The sequence below is a fragment of the Aethalodelphis obliquidens genome, unplaced genomic scaffold (assembly GCF_003676395.1).
Source record: "Aethalodelphis obliquidens isolate GAN/ISIS:26980383/991018 unplaced genomic scaffold, ASM367639v1 scaffold80, whole genome shotgun sequence".
Lineage (NCBI taxonomy): Eukaryota > Metazoa > Chordata > Mammalia > Artiodactyla > Delphinidae > Aethalodelphis > Aethalodelphis obliquidens.
The window spans coordinates 444,852-460,541 of record NW_020838024.1 but is presented as its reverse complement, the minus strand read 5'-3'; positions in this window follow the sequence as shown (position 1 = coordinate 460,541).

Below are 15,690 nucleotides of genomic sequence, written 5' to 3'. Positions count from 1 at the left end.
TTTTCTTCCCAGAGAAACCTTAGTTTGTCAAGGTCGTTTAACTACTAAACCAGAATGAAGGTTCAAATAATACTGAATTGACCAACTCTCTCATTAATCATGCAATCTGTTGTATTTGTTTTGCAAGCATTTAACTCTATTGTTAAGTGGTCACTATTGTAGTTCTAAGGACCAGAAATCTTTGGAGTTGAATTATTTTAAGTTGGAATCTTGCTTCTGCCATTACTAGCTGTGTAAGCCGGGGTAAATTCTTAAACTCAACCTGCTTTGGTTATTCCAGAAGTGCCCCATGTGGCTTGCTTCTTAGAACCTTGTGATTAGTTGATCTGGCTACTGATTCAATGATTGAAAATAAGTCTATTTAGGGGAAAAGTCTGAGGGGATAAAATTATGTCTTTTGTGTGCAGAATACTACCACACCACTAATTTTCTCTTCTGTAAATTGAAAATTAAATGAAATAGCGTATGTAAAGTGCTCAACATAATGTGTGGCAATACAAGTATTCAGTAAATGATGTAGTTATTGTTAATAAATACCTTCTGATTAGAATTACAGATCCATCATTTCCTAGATTAAAAGGACTTCATTTATATGTACATATATGAATATAAGATGACAATAAATGCGATATACATGTAAATGACACCATTTTTCCAAGGGACGGTTTGATCCAAAAATGCTGGTGAAGCCAGGAACTTCATCTTCCTCCTCTACAGCCCAGCCTTGGCAACCCTGCTTCAAAATAGATGCTTTGTTCATTCTTTCACTAGTTTCCTCCCTTCTGTTTGGAATCTGAAATATTCTTTTTTTGGTTTCTGACCCTATGAAGCAGAAGAGCTACCAGACCAAGAGTATTCAGAGCCTGGTATTAAATCCTGAGGTGGCCCTGCCTTTATATGTGAAACTGCAACCTTGCTGCAGACCCTGAAGGACTTGTCACTCTAGGAAATGTTTCTCAAGGTCAAAAAGAAAATCAACAGGACTAAAGACTGACTATGGACCCCAGCATGTTGAGCTGTTTCATTCCTTTTGAGGGGCATTTTTAGAAACATGCCATTGCTTAATTTACGTAAGAAATACATACTGTGTGTGGTCCCCCAATATGCATATGGGCTACCCATGTGTAGGTTTTAATATTGTTTTTCGTTCTTTCTTATCTCAAGGTCTATATGTCCTAGAAAAGCATATAGGCTTTGTTGGGTGGGAAGGCTTTGTTTCTACTAAGCGAGCTGCTCTTCCAGAAGAGACGGGTAAAGAGATGTGTTATCTGGGTCCCCTGAGAAGCAGATGCCACGATGGGATTAAACATGCTAGGATTTAATAGGGGAAATTTCCGTGACAGACCACATGTAGGCAGCCGATGTGGCTGGAGTATCCACGTGAGACCGATTCCAAATAGAGAGGAGGAAAGAAGTGTGGGCGGATGCATCCTAGATGGCCCTGCCGGCTACAGAAGTTTATCCGGGTCGCCAGGGAGTCCAGGAGTGAAAGTCAGCTGTCAGAGGAGTCCTGAGTCACCCAGGAACAGGCCTGCCTTGGAATCACTGCTGTGTACAGTCACGGGCTAGGCCCAGCCTGAAGACAGTGTGACCTTGGTGCAAACAGGAGCTGGATCTCAGATCACAGCAGCTGGGGTCAGTTCTGCTCCCTGCAGCTGGCGGTTTCTGAGACACATTCTCGTGGCTGCCCCAGGAGAAACAAGCACCAACTGCTGCAGGATCTCTTACAGAGAACTCAGGCAGCTGGAGAAGGGAGAGAGGCTGCCTGCGGAAAATAGGGGCTGACCCCTTTCCCCCCCAAGACACACACACACACACACACACACACACACACACTGTGAATACATATACAGTGCGGGAGACCTACATATTCTGAAAGGCACAAATACGCCTCTTTCTGCAAAACAGTATGCATCAGAGGAAGTCCCCGCAGCTCTGTGGGCTTGGGGTGCTGGCATGGGGACCACTGTCATGTTGACCATGGTTACTTACAGCCAGTTCCGAAGCAGAGGGGACAATGTGTCTTTCTTCTGGACAGGAAACATGTCTTAGAGGGGCAGTTAGTTGAAGAGATGAGAAGGAGAAAGGAGAAAGAAGAAAGAAGAAAAGGAGAGAAGAGCAGAGAGAGAGGGTGAGAGAAAGCCAAGAGCTTCTGATTCACATTCAGGCCTCCGTTCTGTGCTTTGCGTGTAACAGAGAAAAGGCCAGGAGAGCCCAGTGAGCTCAGTCAAATTCCCCCAGAGGGAGGGGACATTGGCAGCTGGGGGCAGGAAACCTTCTGCAGTGGGTCAAGTCAGTCAATGAAATGCCTCTGGCGAGGTCGGTGGGGTCTCAGCAGAGCAGTGTCAGTGATGATCTGTTAGCACTGGAACCCACCCTCCATGGGAGGCACTGAGCTGAGTGGAGGACAGGCCTTCCACGGGGTAGAAACTGGATAAACTGATAAGCCAGGCCGAGTTGGAGGGGAAGAGCCCAGAGTGGGAGCAACCATACCCAGGCAATGCCCTGCTAGTGGATGTTTGAGGAGAGCCTTGCAATTCACTCAACAAACAGTATGGATGACCTGCCAATCTTTATGCCCGGTACAGGGGATGCAATTCATTGTGAGAAAAAATAGAGGTCGTCCTTGCGCACATGAGGCTACGTTTTATTTGGGGAGCTAGTATTAATAAAATAACCCGCAAATAAGTGTCAGATTGTGACTATGGTAAGTGCTCTGAAGGGGGATACGCACTGGTGCCATGAAAAGATATAACGGGGAGACTTGGTTTATTCCAGAAAGTCAGAAAAGGTCCCTTGAGGAAGTGACTGTCAGCTGAGATCTGAAGTGTCAGACAGCCTTAAACTTGCACACAGGAGAGGGCAGAGTGCTGTAAGCAGAGAAAGCACGTATGCCCCAGCCCTGCGGAGGGAGCAGAAATGGTGCGTGGGATACTGGAATAGACACAGAGGCCGGGGGAGCCTCCAGACGAGATGCTGGAGGTGCGGCAGGGGCAGGATTAAGGTCTACTGGGCCATGTTAGGGTCTTCATTTTTGTCCCAGGAGCAGGCGGAGGCTATAGAAAGGCTTTAAAGTGGAGAAGGGATATGATGAGATTGGCATTCTGAGGAAAAAAAAAATCATTCTAGCTGCAGTGTGGAGCTGAATTGGAGAAGGTGAGAGAGAATGCAGGCAGAATAGTTAGTGCGAGAGAGGCTGGTGGACTTGAGCAGGATGGAAGTGAAGGGGATTCAAGGGATGATCAGGGGACCAAATCGAAATGAGTTGGCAATGACTTAGACACGGGCTGAGAGAGCCGGAGTCCTGCTGAGGTTTCTGGCTTGCGGGGATGCCTTCACTGAGAGCGGGAACACAGCAGAAGGACCAGGCTTGGGATGGAGATGGGAAATGTTCCTCTGAGACATCCAGGAAGAAATACCAAGTAGGCAATTGCATTCATGGCTGTAGTTTCTGACAGTCAGTGTGGGAAGGTAGCTTCTGTTGCATCCTGTTGCACTCTCCTTAGGATGGATGTATGGGGGAGAAGGGATACACTGGCAAAGAGAGTCAGTGGGCCTGGGCATGTGGGTGTTTGCACCTCCGTGCCTCTCTCTCCAGGGCAATTGGAGCCGCTGTCTAACCTGGGTGCTTGAGTTAGGCTGCTCAAGAATTTCTGACACTGGGTAAACAGCGCTTGAAAGAACCCGGTTAGCAAAGGATCAGAGGAGACCTAGGAGGGGGCTCTTGAGTCCTCGACAGAGGGAAGTTCTGGGGCCTCATATTTGTCCTTCATACCCCTAATGTGAGCCACTCATAGTCTAACAGCACTGTTGACCTTTGCTGTGATTTGGTTTCCTGGGAACCCAGAAAAGCACAGCATGTTCTTGTACGTGGACACAGTGTTATCTTTGGCTTGGCCTGAGGCTACCCCAGGTGCAGAACAGTGCAGGTGGTGCTGCTACCACTTGGAGGACAGAAGCGGGGACATAGCCTGGTCCTCCTGCTTCCCTCCCCCAGAGTGTGGGGTACAGATGCTCCATGAGGAGAAACAGGGAACTGGTTTCCCCATGAAGTTGTACAAATGAGTATCAACAGGTCCAAAAGGGTTCCAGGAAGTTGGGTACGGGCACCAATGCATTGCTTGAGAGCCCGGGGGGCAACTGGACCCCCTTCTCCCATGGAACACCCCTGGGTGCTACTATCAGAAAGGGAATAATGGGGGACTGAACCCTGGGTCTGTCTGATTGGTCTGTTTTTATATTTCCTTAGATGTTGAAACTCTTTCCACCTGGGCACAGGGACAGACTTAATCCCCTGAATTTGGGAGAAGGAATTAAGGATGGTGTCTCAGTTCCTGCTTCTCCTCTTTTAGGGTCTATTTGCATGAAACATGTATTTTCATCTGTTAGAGAGTTTAGCGGTAAAGACCCTGCCCCTGTGGGCAAGACTTGCAGTTTTCCCTCCTCGCCTCTGATGGGGTGGGTAAGTTGTATTCTGCATCCTCCTCCTAGGAAACCCGTTTGGCCTTCCTATTAAACTCTGCTTTCTAATATCAGCTTTAGCAATACTAATGTGACTTTAAAAACATCTCCATCTGCCCACTTTTCATGTCTACGTTGAGCAGAAAACAGGACTGTCACCGTTGGGCCTTTTAAAACTCCAACATATACAGAAGAGTATGGAGAACATCAACCCTAGGCGAGCTTTCTACAGCTTAAAAGTGAAGCATCCTTCCAGGTGAGAGAATTTACCCCATTGAGAGAACTGAGCTTAACCTGCCAACTGCTATATCGAATATGATCTGGTACAAGTATATAATGGATACTTTTTTCCATCAATAAGTGTGAAGTGGTTATATAGTGATTATACTGCAGGGAAAACTGAAGCGAACTCTTTTTGTGTCTTTCCCGCACTCACAGACTGGCCAGGCAGAATACGTTTCCATTTGCTCCTTCAGGTCCATTTCCACCCTTCTCCACTCTGCCATGCGCCCCAGGAGGCTGGCCGGGAAGAATAGCATCAATGGTTCAGCCAATAAAAGGCACCGGAAGGAGGAGAGAGGTTGACAGAGAGGTCAGGGTATTTTTGACGTCAGTCTCTGCTGTTGTGGTCCTGTTCTTCTCCTGAGAGTCAAACTCCTGTCAGACGGCTCCTCTCCCACATTACAGCTCTGACTAAATTCCAATAACTCCACCTTCTCTTTGGCCCCTTCAAGCTTCAGGGCAGTAATGGCCACTCCCCATCATCAGCCCCCTACCCCTGGCCATGCCTCTACAAATAGACCCCTTTTTTTTTTTTCTTTTGCGGTACGTGGGCCTCTCACTGTTGTGGCCTCTCCCGTTGCGGAGCACAGGCTCCGGACGCGCAGGCTCAGCGGCCATGGCTCACGGGCCCAGCCGCTCCACGGCATGTGGGATCTTCCCAGACCGGGGCACGAACCCGCGTCCCCTGCATCGGCAGGCAGACCCCCAACCACTGTGCCACCGGGGAAGCCCTAGCCCCCTTTTTAATACTCTTAGGTTACCACCTTGAATACACTGTTTTCTGTTGAGACCCGAGCACTACACTACGTTACCAAGAGTGGATCAAAAGACATCTGAATTTCAGTCCAGATTCTTTGCTGTGTGCACACATTCGCTGCTGTGTATGCAACCAGTTACCATCTAGGGAGATGTCTCTTTGGGACACTCTGCCGCTCGCATGTCTATCTCCCTGCACAGACACAGTTCCCAAGCTGTCTCCAGTCAGGCTACAGGCAGGGAGAGCATTTAAGCATTGTGGGTATCTGCATTAGAAACACCTGAAGCTCCATGTGACTTAGAACCTTTGCCACTCTAGAAAGCCTCAAATCTGCCCCACTCCATTAAATTTAGAGATGGAGAAAAGTTATTAATGTGATTATAAATTTCACAGTGCCTTATTTGATTAGAAACTCTTTTACTCTTTGCTGTGTCCAAAACTAAATAAATTATTGGGATCAGATATGGTATTCATTAGTCTTAATCCATGGGACACCCAATTTGCTTTCACAGCATCTGGTGAATACCCTAGAGTCAGTCAGGTGCAAAAACTTAAGGATGATTTTCTTTATTGGACATTTTCCTGCTGGTCCCCAAAGTAGAGGAGTTTGGCTTTACTGATCCTGGATAACAGAGAATAATGCACTTAACTAACATTTATCCAGCATATATTGTGAGGTAGATGCTATACCAGGCATTTTACATGTAGAAGCTCCCAATATCCATAACAATGGTGCAAAAAGTTATTACCACTTTTTTTTTTTTTTTTTTTGCGGTATGTGGGCCTCTCACTGTTGTGGCCTCTCCCGTTGCGGAGCACAGGCTCTGGACGCGCAAGCTCAGTGGCCACAGCTCACAGGCCCAGCCACTCCGCGGCATGTGGGATCTTCCCAGACCGGGGCACGAACCCGTGTCCCCTGCATCGGCAGGCGGACTCTCAACCTCTGCGCCACCAGGGAAGCCCCACTTCATTTTACAAATGAAGAAACTGAAGCCCAGAGAGGGGAAATGATTTTCCTAACGAGAAAGAGCTAGTGTTGATCAGGATTTGGACATGGGTTAAAAACTTCTAAAAGACTTATTTCATCTGCCATTTTGGTCCCTTGTTTCTGGGCAGACATACGGTTTGAACTTTGTCATTAACTAGCTTTGTGATGTTGGACAATTCTCTTTACCTCTCTGGGCTTCAGTTTCCTTATCTGTGAAATGAAGAGGCAGAGCTAAAGAAAATTAAGCTCCAAAATTACTGGATACTAATGTGTATGTAAACGTATTACCCCATAATGGGTTGTTTCAGTCAGGATTCAGAAGTCACTCTAGCTATTTAAACAGAAGGAAATTCAATACAGAAAGTTAGGTGCTTACAAAGGCAATTGGAAGGAAGAGAGGAGCAGGAACTGGGGTGATCTGCCAGGAATGATGCCCAGAGCCATCCTGCTGAGATGTGGGACCCCTGGGCTCGAGGCAGGTGATAAAGCAAAACGATTACGGGCTTGACATCAAATAGCCCTTGGTAACACCTCCAGCTTTCCCACTTATGAGTGTGGCAGTATAGATAGCCTTTCTGAGCCCTATAAGACCAGATAACAAATGTGAAAATATCTAGCACATAGTAGGTAGTCAATTAAGTTGTACCCTTGTGCCCTCTTCCCTCCTCCTCCTGAGGTAGAAATATGCTTATCTGGAAATAGAAGGAAACCTGTGCAAGCTGCAAAAATGGGAAATAATGATAAAGAGGTAAGATGGGGCCAGAGAATAGGTTTTCCTAAAAAAAAAAAAAAAAAAAAAAGTAGGTAAACAAGCTTGAATTATATAGGCAATAGGGGCTGATGGTAGTTTTTAGATAGAAAAATGATATGAGAAATTTGGTGCTTTGGCAAGATAAATATGACAACCATATTCAAGAAGTAAGTTGTCCTCTCAATGGTTAATAAGAGATGCATTCCTTTGTCAGTCTCTTTAAAAGAATGTTCCTTCCAATTTCATGGAAAACGCCCCTTGGGAAGCCACAGCGTAGACTATAATCCTTGTTTAGTAGGAAATATTTAATTGAAACAATGCCTCTCTTTGTTAAGCATAGAAGAATATTGTATCCTTCCAATAGGTGTGGTACTGCGGGCCTGGGACATAGGCTCCCTGAGTCCTAGACAGAGGGCGGAGAAATAGAGAGGTCATGGTAAGAAGACCTAACTACAGTAAGATAGTGTCCCTCAAAAGGTGCACAACTGGGAAGCCACGGAACGAGAAGTTACATCAACCAGGAAAGCTAAAGTATACCCCATCCCACAACTATGTGGGAATCACACAGATAAGAAAACAGCAGAGATCCTCCAATCGGCCCAGGCATGAGTTTTCAACCTCTTAGTGACATGGGATCTGTAAAATCACTTAGGATCTCAAATGATTACAACTTGAGTGACCTTAGACATAGAAAAAAGTTTGTAGTTCCTTCCAACGTCAAGAAATTTTAGAACCAAAATCTACCTTGGAGTGTATCTAGTAGTTGCTTAAATACACATCCGGTAGATGCTTAATAAATTTGGAGTGAACAAATTATCTACCAAAAATCTCTCATGAGTTTTTTCAGTTCTATTGAGATATAACTGCCATACAACATTGTATTAGTCCAAGGTGTACTAAACATAGTGATTTGATACACGTATGTATTGCTAAATGATCACCACAATAGGTTTAGTTAACATCAGTCACCTCACATAGTTGCAATTTTTTTTTCTTGTGATTAGAACTTTAAAGGTCTACTTTCTTAGCAACTTTCAAATGTGTGATAGAGTATTGTTAACTCTAGTCACCATGTTGTGCATTACTTCCCCAGGACTTATTTATCTTATAACTGGAAGTTTGTACCTTTTGACCACTTTTACCACCCTGCTCCCTGCCCCATTCCCTGCCTCTGGCAACCACCAATCTGTTCTCTATTTCTGTGAGTTTGGTTTTTATAGATTTCACATGTAAATGAAGTCATACAGTATTTGTCAATCTCTGCCTGACCTACTTCATTAGCATAATGCCCTCAAGGTCCATCCATGTTATTGTAAATGGCAGGATTTCCTCCCTTTTTATGGCTGAATAATATGTATACTGCATTTTCCTTATCCATTCATCCGTTGATGGACGCTTAGGTTGTTTCCATGTCTTGGCTATTATAAATAATGCTGCAACAAACATGGGGATGCATATATCTTTTCAAAATAGTGATTTCATTTCCTTGGGATATATACCCAGAAGTGGAATTGCTGGATCCTATGGAAGTGCTATTTTTAATGTTTTGAGGAATCTCCACTGTTTTCCATGTCAGCTGCACCAACTGACATTCATACCAACAGTGCACAGGGGTTCGTTTTTCTCCACATCTTCACCAGCACTTGTTATCTCTTGTCTTTTTGGTAAGCGCCATTTAACAGGGGTAAGGTGATATCTCATTGTGTTGATTTGCATTTCCCTGGTGATTAGTGATGTTGAGCACCTTTTCATGTACCTGTTGGCCATTTGTATGTCTTCTTTGGGAAAATGTCTATTTAGTTCCTCTGCCCATTTTTACTCAGATTAGTTTTTTTTTTTTTTTTGCTATTGAGTTGTGTATGTTCTTTATATATTTTGGATATGAAACCTCTATCAGACATGTGATTTGCAAATTTCCCCATTTCGTAGGCGCTTTTTCATTTTGTTGCTTCTTTTGTTATGCAGAGGCTCTTTAGTTTGGTATACTTCCGTTTGTTTATTCTTGCTTTTGCTTTTGGTGTTAAATCCATAAAAACGTTGCCAAGACTGATGTCAAGGAGCTTACCCCCTATGTTTTCTTCTGTGAGCTTTATGATTAGAAGTCTTACATTCAACTCTTAATCCAGTTTGAGGTTAATCTTTAATCCAATTTGAGGTTAATCCAGATTTTTGTGTACAGTGTAAGATTGGGGTCCAGTTTCATTCTTTGAATACAGCTGTCCAGTTTTCCCAACACCATTTATTGATGAGACTATCATTTCCTCATTGTATATTCTTGGCTCCTTTGTTGTAAATTAATTGACCATATAGGCATGGGTTTGTTTCTGGGCTCTCTATTATATTCCATTGATTTATGTGTCTGTTTTTATGCCAATACTATAATGTTTTGATTACTATATATTTGTAATATAGTTTGAAATCAGGAAGCATGATGCTTTCACCTTTGTTCTTCTTTCTCAAGATTGCTTTGGCTATTTAGGGTTTTTTGTGGTTCCTTACAAATTCTAGGATTATTTTTTCTATTTTTGTGAAAAATGCCATTGAAACTTTTGATAGGGATTGCATTGAATCTGTAGATCACTTTAGGTAGTAAAACATTCTAACAATGTCAATTCCTCCAGTCCATGAGCACATAGTACCTTTCTATTTATTTGTGTCATCTTCAAGTTCTTTCATCAGTTTCTTATAGATTTTAGTGTACAGATCTTTCACCTCCTTGGTCAAATTTATTCGTAGGAGTTTTATTATTTTTGCTGCAATTGTAAATGAGATTTTTTTAAAAATTTGTCTTTCTGATAGTTTGTATTAGTGTATAGAAATGCAACTGATTTTTGTATATTAATTTTGTATCCTGCAACTTTACTGAATTTGTTCATTAGTTCTCACAGTTTTTTGGTAGTCTTTAGGGTTTTCTATATATAATATCATGTAATCTGTAAATAGAGACAGTTTTACTGCTTCTTTTCCAATTTAGATGCCCTTTATTTCTTTTTCTTGCTAATTGCTCTGGTTAGGACTTCCAGTACTATGTTGAATAAAAGTGGTGAGAGTATCTTTGTCTTATTCCTTATCTTAGAGGAAATGCTTTCAACTTTTCAACGTTGAGTATGATATTAGCTGTGCACTTGTTACATATGGCCTTATTATGTTGAGGTATGTTCCTTCTTTGCCCATTTTGTTGAGAGTTGTTATCATGAATGGATGTTGAATTTTGTTGAATGCTTTCTCTGTATCTATTGAGATGATCATATGATTTTTATCCTTCATTTTTTTGATGTGATATATCACATTGATTGACTTGCAGGTGTTGAACCATGCTTGCATCCCTCAAAAAGTCCCCTTGGATCATAGTGTATACTCTTTGTAATGAATTGTTGAATTCAGTTTGCTAATATTTTGTTGAGAATTTTTGTATTATATTCATCAGGGATACTGGAGTATAATCTTTTTTTCTCTTGTAGTGTCCTTGTCTGGTTTTGGTGCCACAGTAATGCTGGCTCCATAAAATAAGTTTGGGAGTATTCCCTTCTCTTCTGTTGTTTTGGAATAGTTTGAGAAGGACCAGTATTAATTCCTCTTTAAATGTTTGGTAGAATTAACCAGTGAAGCCATGTAGTCCTGAACTTTTGTTTGTTGAGAGATTTTTGATTACTGATTCATTCTCCTTACTAGTAATTTGTCTGTTCAGATTTTCTATTTCTTCATGTTTGTAAGTTATGTTTCCAGAAATTTATACTATGTTGTCCAAAAGAAGAAGAACGAGAACAAAAGAATTACAAAACAGCCAGAAAATAATTAACAAAACGGCAATAGTAAGTCCATACGTATCAATAATTACTTTAAGTGTAAAGGTACTAAATTCTCCAATCAAAAGACACAGAATGACCAAATGGATAAAAAAACAAGACTCAACTATATGCTGTCTACAAAAGGACCACTTCAGCTTTAAGGACACACACTGACTCAAAGTAAAGAAATGGAAAAAGACATTCCACGCAAATGAAACCAAAAGAAAGCTAAGGTAGTTATATCAGACAAAATAGACTTTAAAACAAAGAGTATAATAAGAGACAAAGAAGGTCATTATATAATGATAAAGGGATCAATCCAACAGGAGGCTATAACATTTATATATATTTTTGCACCCAACATAGGAGCACCCAAATATATAAAGCAAATATTTGACACACCTGAAGGGAGAAATACACAGCAATACAATAATGTAAGAGAATTTAATACCCTACTTTCAAGAATGGGTAGATTACCCAGACAGAAAATCAATAAAGGAACACTGGACTTAAGATACATGTTAGATCACAAGAACTTAACAGACATTTATAGAACATCCCATTCAAAAGCAACAGAATACACATTTTTCTCAAGTACACACAGAACATTCTCCAGGATAAATTATATGTTTAGCCAAAATAGAAGTCTTTAACTTAACTTTACATCTCAAGGGACTAGAAAAAGAAGAACAACTAAGAACAAACAAACTAAGCCCAAAGTTAGTAGAAAGAAGGAAATAACAAAGACCACAGCAGAAATAAATAAATAGACTAAAAATACAATAGAAAAGATCAATGAAACTAAGAGTTGGTGTTTTGAAAAGATAAACAAGATAGATAAGCCTTTAGCTAGACTCACCAAGAAAAAAAGAGAGAAGACTCAAGTAAATAAAATTAGAAATGAAAGAGGAGACTACAGCTCATACCACAGAAATACAAAGGATTATAAGAGACTACTATGACCAATTATATGCCAATAAAAGTCTTCATTTTTAAAATGAAGTAGCCAAAAACTGAAGTGTTAAGTAACTGGACCAAGGTCACCAACTAGATAGGGGTAGAGCCAGGTCTAAAACTCAAGTCTCCTGACTTTCAATTGAACATTTTATCTTACTCCATGTTGCCTTTAGCTCTTGTGTCTGAGGGAATTGGGTGTATATACATCACGGTATTGCCTATGAGAAATGTTTAGGATCAAAAACAGATAATTATAGCCATCTTCCTGGGCCTCTATTAGGTTCTTGTGACCCACAGGTCTCCATGGTGACATCCAGGAGTGGAAGCACCACTTCTACAATGCACTCAAGAGAGTCATACCAAGAACATGGCTTGTAGAGCCAAGCCAAAGGACAAGTTATGGGGTAGGGGCTGGCTCAGTATGCATGGATTTCTTCTGAACCCTCAATTTTTACTGAAAGTACTAAACATCTCCTCTGGCTTCCTCTGGTGTCAAAACATGAACACTACAGAGGTAAAGTGGGGTCTTGAAATACTACTAACAAATCTGACACATATACAAGGGACGAAGAAAGTAAGAAAGAAAGAAATGAAGAGATAAAAGAGGAGAGAGAGAGAGGGAGAGGGAGAGAGACAGACAGAAAGAGAGACAGAGAGGGAAAGTGAGAGAGCAGAATAAGAGCTAGGACAGGGAGACAGTAAATAGATGCATATGCCAATGAAGCCATTTTTTCCTGGGCCACACCCTCCACCAGAAATCTGAAAGCTGGGCTCTTTTTCAGGATCTCTGAAGCTGTTTTGAGTTTCTTTCCATAGTTTCTAGGCGACTGTTTTTCACCAGGATCCCTGTGGGGAAACGGTTATTCTCTCAGCTCAGTGAGGGCTATTGACAAAGACTGGTTCTTCCTTGGAGGTAAAGAGTGACTTCTGTGAGGCTGAGGGAGAAAGTCTAACATCTCTAAGAGTTAAGACCCCCCAGCTTAACAAGTTGTCACAGCCGCCACTCCTGCCAGTGGGAGCATCTTGCCAGTTGCCTCAGTAACAGCAGATGCTTCACAGTGCGGCCCTTGGTGACAGTAACAAGGAGCACTGACTCTGCTCACAAACAACAGAAGCTCCTGTGATGAACCATGGAGATAACTGTCGGCATTTACTTATGTCAGTGCCTTTTTTAAGCCTCAGCATCTCTCAACTCATCTAGCAGCTTCTGTGCTTTTCAACAGGAGGAAGACTGCATACAACTCTCTCAGCCCTACGTCGAGGCCAACTCCCAGCAAGGTCCTGGTACCCTTTGGCCAAGAATTTCACATTTTCATATACACCCTAGAAAAAAGTCTCATATATGTTCACAAGGAGACCTGCAAAGTGATTCACTGAAGTATCTTTGTGATGGAAAAATCTTGGAAACTACTTAAACATTCATCCACAGGATATGAGATAAATACACGTTGCTGCATTCGAAGAGTTTACATTAAATAGAGTAGATAAAACGAACAAAACGGAGCTAAATGTAGCAACCAGGATGAATTTCAGAAATATAATAATGAGGAAGAAAAACTATATACAGAGATACTTTTTATATAAAGTTTGAAAGCATGGACAATTATGCTTTTTACTATACATGGAGGGAGTGGGAAGGAACCTGAAGAAAGTGAGAAAAAAATCATGGCAATATTTGGGGAAAGAGGATTCAAAGTAGAGAAAAAAGCAAGGGTCTAAGGCCTGAGGTGAAAACGTATTTGATGAGTTTCAGTAAGAGCAAGCAAGTGGATGTGGCTGGAGCAGAACATGTCGGGGAAGGGAAAGTATAGGAAATAAGGTCAGAGAGGTAGCCAATTGTCAGAACATGAACGACGGCCTTGCAGTTGCCATTAGAAAGTTTGGGCCCAGAAGCCTGTGGTATGACGCCTAAAATTAAGGCCCAATATTATGTCCTGCACTGACATGGGTAAGGGGGGAGTAAGAAGGCCTTGTCACACCAGAAGGGCTGCCCCCCATTCTGCTTCTGCAGAAAAGATCCCCTTGCCAAACACCCGTCTTAACAACTGGACCAGTTAGAGTTCCCGCTTACCCCAGAATTATTCAACTAATCACATCCTCCTGTGGGAACCAGTGGGCACCATTCCCTCTTAATACTACAAAGCCTCCCTGTTACCACTCTTGGCGCTTCACTCTGTTCCTGAGTGCAACTCCCATGCGGCCATGTGTGGTGCGCAGTGGACTCCTCCCCTAGACTGTGAGTGTATGTGAATGTGCTGTCGTCAGTCTCATCTGTCCAGTGCCCAGGAAATGGCTACAATGGTCTGTGCTTGATCCCAGACACAGAATCCCCCCCTCACCAATGGGGTGAATAGGAAACAATGGTAACAGAGTCACATGATTTGACTTATGCTTTCAATGGATACGGCTTCTGTTGAGAATGAGCTACGAGGAGGTGAAAACAAAAACATAACTACCAGATATGGGGTGGGGGACTGATCCAGACATGACCATTATCTCACATAGAGGACAGTGGAAGAGGCGGTGGGGAGATGGGCCTGGATCTGAGATTAAAAGTGGGTGTGAAAGAAAACGTCACTACTTTTGTTCCGATAACTGGTTGCCATTTTTTCATGTTGGAAAACTGGGAGAAGGGCTGTTGTACAGTGAAACTCCCTGTCTTATACAAGTTGTCACACAAATCAGAAAAAAAGAGAGAGTCTAACCTATTTGGTTTTAATACCATATCCAGGGCAAGAAGACAAAATTGTCTATAGATACAGGTTCACTTATGAACATGCACATGAAAACCCTAATTAAAATATCAGCAATTAGAATTCAATGACGATGAGGAGCTTCAAGATGGCGGAAGAGCAAGACGCGGAGATCACCTTCCTCCCCACAGATACACCAGAAATACATCTACACGTGGAACAACTCCTACAGAACACCTACTGAACGCTGGCAGAAGACCTCAGACCTCCCAAAAGGCAAGAAATTCCCCACGTACCTGGGTAGGGCAAAAGAGAAAAGAATAAACAGAGACAAAAGGATAGGGACGGAACCTGCACCAGTGGGAGGGAGCTGTGAAGGAGGAAAGGTTTCCACACACTAGGAAGCCCCTTTGCGGGCGGAGACTGCGGGTGCCGAAGGGGGAAAGTCTCGGAGCCAGGGAGGAGAGCTCAGAAACAGGGGTGCGGAGGGCAAAGCGGAGAGATTCCCGCACAGAGGATCAGGGCCGACCAGCACTCACCAGCCTGAGAGGCTTGTCTGCTCACCAGCCGGGGCGGGCGGGGTTGGGAGTTGAGGCTCGGGCTTTGGCTGCCGGGAGAGGACTGGGGTTGGCGGCGTGAACACAGCCTGCAGGGGATTAGTGCACCACAGCTAGCCAGGAGGGAGTCCGGGGAAAAGTCTGGACCTGCCGAAGAGGCAAGAAACTTTTTCTTCCCTCTTTGTTTCCTGGTGCGAGAGGAGAGGGGATTAAGAGCGCTGCTTAAAGGAGTTCCAGAGACAGGTGCGAGCTGCGGCTAACAGCGCGGACCCCAGAGATGGGCATGAGACACTAACACTGCTGCTGCCGCCACCAAGAAGCCTGTGAACAACCACAGGTCACTACCCCACCTCCCCTCGCGGGAGCCTGTGCAACCCGCCACTGCCAGGGTCCCGTGAATGCAGGGACAACTTCCCCGGGAGAACGCACAGCGCTCCTCAGGCCGGTGCAATGTCC